This window comes from Schistocerca cancellata, chromosome 9 (genome assembly GCF_023864275.1).
Source record: "Schistocerca cancellata isolate TAMUIC-IGC-003103 chromosome 9, iqSchCanc2.1, whole genome shotgun sequence".
Lineage (NCBI taxonomy): Eukaryota > Metazoa > Arthropoda > Insecta > Orthoptera > Acrididae > Schistocerca > Schistocerca cancellata.
Genome location: NC_064634.1, coordinates 99,108,511 through 99,115,423, shown reverse-complemented (window position 1 = coordinate 99,115,423; position 6,913 = coordinate 99,108,511). Strand labels below are relative to the sequence as shown.

General features: G+C 45.4%; 1 pseudogene; it reads left to right on the top strand.

Annotated features, from left to right (window-relative positions):
* Positions 1 to 6,355: 6,355 nt before the first annotated feature.
* Positions 6,356 to 6,473, top strand: LOC126102234 (5S ribosomal RNA; annotated as a pseudogene).
* The last annotated feature ends 440 nt before the right edge of the window (positions 6,474 to 6,913 follow it).

The following is a 6,913-nucleotide window of genomic DNA, read 5'->3' as shown; positions in this document are numbered from 1 at the left end:
AGTGGATAGACCTTGAAAAACTGAACACAGATCAATCGAGAAAACAGGAAGAAGTTGTGTGGAACTATGAAAAAATAAGCAAAATATACAAACTGAGTAATCCATGCGAAGATAAGCAACATTAAGGAGACTGTAAGCGCAGGAGCGCCGTGGTCCCGTGGTTAGCGTGAGCAGCTGCGGAACGAGAGGTCCTTGGTTCAAGTCTTCCTCGAGTGTGAAGTTTATTTATTTTCGCAAAGTTATGATCCACCTGTTCGTTCATTGACGTCACTGCTCACTGTAATAAGTTTAGTGTCTGTGTTTTGCGACCGCACCCCAAAACCGTGCGATTAGTAGACGAAAGGACGTGCCCCTGTAAAATGGGAACCGAAAACATTTGATCGCAAGGTCATAGGTCAACCGATTCCTCCACAAGAAAACACGTCTAATATATTCTATACGACACTGGTGACGACATGTGCGTCACATGACAGGAATATGTTGTCGACCCACCTAACTTGTACACTTGGCGAATGGGTAAAAGATTCTTCTACCTTGCCCGATTTAGGTTTTCTTGTGGATGTGATAATGACTCCCAAAAAAGTGATGAAAACACAAGAGTTTGTCACATAAACTGCAACAAATGAATGCAACAGTTTCACAGTCGCACAGTTTTTCCTGTTCTCTGTCAAGACATATGTCTTGTTTCGATGTTTGTTTACGTGTAGCGTGCCCATACTACGTCGCAGTTTCCTCGCATCGGACGGAAGGACAGACAGGTAATAATTGTCTGAAAATAAAAATTTAAACTTTTCACTGGAGGGAAAACTTGAACCAAGGACCTCTCGTTCCGCAGCTGCTCACGCTAACCACGGGACCACGGCGCTCCTGCGCCGACAGTCGCCTTAAAGTTGTATATCTTCGCATGGACTACTGAGTTTGTATATTTTACTTATTTTTTTCATAGTTCCACATAACTTCTTCCTGTTTTCTCGATTGATCTGTGTTCAGTTTTTCAAGGCCTATCCACTGTGCCAACTTATAACTAAATCTGAGGGGGGTGCGATGGGGAGGTTCCCTTGTAAGTGTTCTGCCAATGAATCGCAGTCTTTGGTTTGCTCTACCCTCAATATTATCTATGTGATCGAACCAATTTAGGTTATTTGTAATTGTAATCCCTAAGTATTTAACTGAATTTACAGCCTTCAGATTTGTGTGACTTATCGCGTAATCGAAATTTAGCTGATTTATTTTAGTACTCATGTGAATAAATTCACACTTTTCTTTATTCAAAGTCAATTGCCACTTTTCGCACCATACAGATATCTTATCTAAATCATTTTGCAAGTCGTTTTGATCATCTGATGACTTTACAAGACAGTAAATGACAGCATCACTGCAAACAATCTAATGCGGCTACTCAGATTGTCTCCTATGTCGTTAATATAGATCAGGAACAATAGAGGGCCAATAACACTTCCTTGGGGAACCCCGGATATTACTTCTCTTTTACTCGATGACTTTCCGTCTATTGCTACGAACTGTGACCTTTCTGACAGGAAATAACGAATCCAGTCGCACAGATGCTTGTATAGTATAGTCTAGGGTGAAGAGTTGCAACAAGCTGGTGTCCGGATTGAAGAACACAACAATTTCATTATTTTTTCAAGGTGACAGTGTATATGACCCCCTCTCGTACGTTTACAATGAGGTGACGAGAGTCATGGGATATCTCATAATATCGTGTCGGACATCTTTTGCCTGGCGTAGTATAGCAACTCGACATGGCGTGGGCTCAGCAAGTCATTGGAAGTCCCCTGCAGGAATATTGAGCCATGGTGCCTACATAGCCGTCCATAATTGCGAAAGCGTTGCAGGACTTTGTGCACAAACTGACCTCTCCATATGTCCCATAAATGTTCGATGGGATTCATCTCGCGAGATCTGGGTGGCCAGACAGTTCGCTGGTGTAATGTCCAGAATGTTCTTCAAAGAAAACGTGAAAAATTGTGGCCTAGTGACATGATGCATTGTCATCGATAAAAATTCCATCTTTGTTTGGTAACATAAAGTTCATGAATGGTAGAAAATGGCCTCCAAGTAGCCGAACATAAACATTTTCAGTGAATGATCGGTTCAGTTGGACCAGAGGACCCAGCCCATTCCATGTAAACACAGCCCACACCATTATCGAACCACCACCATCTTGCACAAAGCCTTTTGATATCTTGGGTCCATGACTTCGTGGGGTCTGCACCACATTCGAACCCTACCGTCGGCTTTTACCAGCTGAAATCGGGACTCACCCGACCAGGCCACGGTTTTCTAGTCGTCTAGGGTCCAACCGATACAGTCACGATCCTAGGAGAGGCGCCGGGAGAAATGATCATCACGGTAAAATAAGAGAAATCATGGGTCACGCAGAAAAATTTAAGTGCTCGTTTTTCCCGCGCGCCGTTCGAGACTGGAAGGTAGAGAGACAGCTTGAAGGTGGCTCATTGAACCCTCTGCCAGGCACTTTCTTGTCGATAGCAGAGTAAACACGTAGATGTAGATGCAGACTTTTCGGACTGAAGACCACAAAAACAACTATATTTTCAAGGTGATAGTTTAAGCTTTATGACTATAGCTCCTACGATTATGTTGCATTATTACTTGGCGATCGGTCAGCTTCCCTAAGGGACCGAGTAAATCTCTCTCAGAAGAGGCACCGTAACTGTTGGAATCGCCTCGTTCTGGGCTACAAGCAGGCACGGAATCTGTCCCAGCAACATGTACACAAAGCCTCGGTTAGGACAGTCGTTAGCTGGAACACATTTTGATGACTTGGTTAACAGTCACAAGAGATTGGGCCCCTCCACGCCCGCACCAACGTGGTGACCAAACCAAAAGTTCTACTGTCACCTCCGTGAACATGTTAGTTATCTAGTAAGTGGATCACAGGATGCTGGGCTGTGATGATGTCCGTGCCTCTGGGTAAGGCTACGCATTAACACGGTCCATCAGGTGACAGATAGTGGACGAAACGGGAGTGAGGGTAGCGATTTGAAGAGCAGAGAGGAAAAAAGTGCCATGGCAGTTCCCGCAGAGGACCCCAGTGTCTCTGATGGCACAGTGGTGGAGACTGCCGGCGCGTCTGTGCGACCCGCAGCTACTCACGAGGTGTTGCTACGAAACACCCCTGCCGTGTGGCTGCCTATCAACTGCACACAGATGCAAAGCGCGACAGGCGCTACACTAGCGCGGCGATGAGTTGTTTGGAGGGGGCAGGCGGAGCGAAGGTCGTGTTCATTCATGCGCCTGCCTGTCTAGTCTCCCAGCCGCTTGCTCCGATTAGTAGCGGCCGCTGTTCGGTGCTGCTCTCTAGTGGCAGGCGAGTAAACGAGGCCGCCATGGCCTGCACACGATCCACGTCTAGCCTGCTTTGTACTCAGGTAATTACGTGGTCTAATTTCTAAGCGTCACTTTGCACGATACACCGTTAATGACTTGCAACGAAGCAGTTTGCAGAGTTTTAACTTAATTGATGTTTAAATATGGCTTCATGCTGACCTTTTACAGATAAGTACACGTAACAGAAAACAATATTTATTTTGATATTAAAAGTAAATACATACGGGGGATGTGCAAAATAATGTGAACACCTGTACTTACTTGGGAATGGTTTATTAATAAAGGGTTGGACCCCCGTTTGCTCGGAATACAGCTCCTATTCCTCTTGGAATACTGGCATATAATGATTGTACAGTCTTCAGTGAAATGTTATGCCACTCTTCGATCTACATCCACATCTACATCCATACTCCGCAAGCCACCTGACGGCGTGTGGCGGAGGGTACCTCTTCTAACTATCTGTAATGACGAGGGAGGCGGAAATCTGTTCCGGAGTCTGCACTCCAATATCGCCCACATGGGTTCGATAACGTTCAAGTCCAGGGATTGTGCTAGCCTGGGTAGACGCTGCACTTCAGTTGCATGCTCTTCGTACCACGATTGTACTGTCCAGGCTGTGTGAATGGATGCATTATTGTCCTGAAATACGGCATCATTGTTGGGGAACAACATTTGACTCATAGGGTGCACCTGATCACTGAAAATGTTCACATAATCGTTGGCTGTAAATGGCCTTTGATGGGACGAGCAGAATATCGTGATTCGGCTGCCCACACCGTCACACTTCCACCTCCATGCTTAACCGTTGGAATCAAGCAATCAGGATTTTAGGCTTCTTTTGGCGCCCTCCAGACGTAAACCCGGCTCGATGTTGGAAATAACGAAAACGTCGACTCGTCAGACCATATGACGTGTTTCCACTGATCAGCTGTCTAGGATTTATGCTCCTGACACCACATTTTACGCTTCTTTGCGTTGGTTGTCGTCACTAATGATTTCGGTATAGCAGTTCGTCCATGAATATTCGCTTTACGGAGTTCTTGGCGGTCAGTGTCGATAGGTACGGTGTCTCGAAGATGGCTATTGAGCTCTGCAATCACTTTACGCCGTAGTTTTGCGTATTTTTACACAATAGCGTACGACGATCTCTGTCATTTGGTTTTGATTTGCGCTCACTATTACGTTTACATGATGTCTTTCCATGTTTTGTGTAGGCTGTCATGACTGTTGAGACAATTGCTCTTCATACATTCAATAAGTTGGCTGTCTTAGTTAATGATGCTCCAACTAATCGGCCCCCCACAATCTGCCCTCTTTGGAACTCTGTTAGGTCTTTCATTGCACGTCGACATCGGCCTCTAAATGCAAATACGAAGTGTGCACTACTCGTAAACAACCTGCACTGAAGCCTAGTCCGTACTGAACGCTCACAATCCAGCACGACACGTGCTTACCTGCGTTTTTGACCGTCAGGTACAAACATTCCATTACTACCACTGTTCACATTATTTGCCTATCCTCTGTAATACTTTTGCGCTGAATAAAATAAAAGTTTCTTAATGAATGTTCCCCTACATGACAGAAAAAGTTTCCCGGGAGGAACTTTTTCAGCTAATTTTGTTTGCTTTTGGTCAGCCAATTGAAGTCGCTGGGTGAATCGTGAATAAAACGCGAATTTTTATGCCGCTCATAATTACGAGGGCTATTCGAAAAATAAGGAACGATAGCTCGCAATATGGAAACCACAGTGAAAATCCGAGGAGGCTTTGCACAGATATGTTGAGCAGTGTCTCTGGTATGAGCGTAGATGGCGTCACATCGCTCTTCTCAGTTGTGAGCGCACAGTGAGTGCGTAAAGATGCCTAGAAAATAGTGTCTCACGCCGAGTGTGGGTGCCTACCGAGAGATTTCGCCTGATTTGATGGAACTCCACAGAACTTAACTGTTATGCGTGTCCTTCTCCATGCTACAGGGGCAAAAGGACGCTCCCGCACAGTTTTCGATGGGAAGCGTTTGATCATCCACCATACAGCCAGGACATGGCTCCCTCCGATTTTCATCTCTGCTCAGATGAACCGCTGGCTACGAAGAAAACATTATAGCATAGACAACTTGTTGCAGTTCAACATAGAAAATTTTGACAGCAGTTTCCATTTCAGGACCGATCCTTTCTTACATTCCGAATAACTCTCGTACGTATTCTTTTCTTTGGGTCACACGCACGTAAAAAGTGTAAATCTTCACCAGTTACATTTCCTGCACCGGTGTAGTTCAGTTTATCGTTACGTATCTTTGGAAGGGAAAGCTGAAAGTTGGAAGGAATATGAGGGCCTATAAACTCGAAGGCAATGTTGTAGAAAGGGACGAGAAAGTAGATGAAGATGAAATGGGAGATATGATAGTGTGAGAAGAATCCGACAGAGCGCTGAAAGACCCAAGCCATAACAATGCCACTGGAGCTGACGACATCCCGTCAGAACTGCTGATATCCTTGGGAGAGCCAGCCATTACTAAACTATTCCACCTTGTGTGCAACATGTATGACACAGGGAAAATACCGCCAAACTTCAATAAGAATGTAATAATTTCAAGGAGATACTGACACGTGTAAACATTACCGATCTATCAGTTTAACAAGTCATGTTTGCAAAATACTGGCAGAAATTATTTACAGAAGAATGGAAAAACTTGGTAGAAGTCAACCTTGGGGAAGATCGGTTTGGGTTTGTGAGAAATGTCGGAGCACACGAGGGAATACTGACCCTATGACTTGTGTTGGAAGACAGTTTAAGGAAAGGCAAATGCACATCTATAGCATTTGTAGATTTGGGGAAAGGTATTAAAAGTGCCGAGTGAAATACTCTCCTTAAATTACTGAAGGGACAACACTCATTTAAATTTCTGAAGGAAACTGGGTAAAATAAAGGGAGTGAAAGGTTTTTTACAATTTGTACCGAAATTAGACAACAGTTGTAAGAGTCAGGGCAACGGCCTTGCCGTAGTGGGAACACCGGTTCCCGTCAGATCACCGAAGTTAAGCGCTGTCGGGCGTGGCTGGCACTTGGATGGGTGACCATCCAGACCGCCATGCGCTGTTGCCATTTTTCGGGGTGCACTCAGCCTTGTGTCGCCAATTGAGGAGCTACTCGACCGAATAGTAGCGGCTACGGTCAAAGAAAACCGTCATAACGGCCGGGAGAGCGGTGTGCTGACCACACGCCCCTCCTATCCGCATCCTCACTGAGTATGGCACGGCGGTCGGATGGTCCCGATGGTCCACTTGTGGCCTGAAGACGGAATGCTGCTGCTGCTGCTGCTGTAAGAGTCAAGGCGTATGAAAGGGAAACAGTAGCTGAGAAGGACGTGAAACACTCCTGTAGACTATGCCCAATGTTATCAGTCTGTACATTGAGCAACCTGTGACGGAAAGCAAGGAGAAATCTGGGGACTGAATTAAAGTTCAGCGTGAAGAAATAAAAACTGTGAGGTTCGCCGATGACATTGTAACTCGGGCAGTGACAGCAAAGGACGTAGAAGTGCA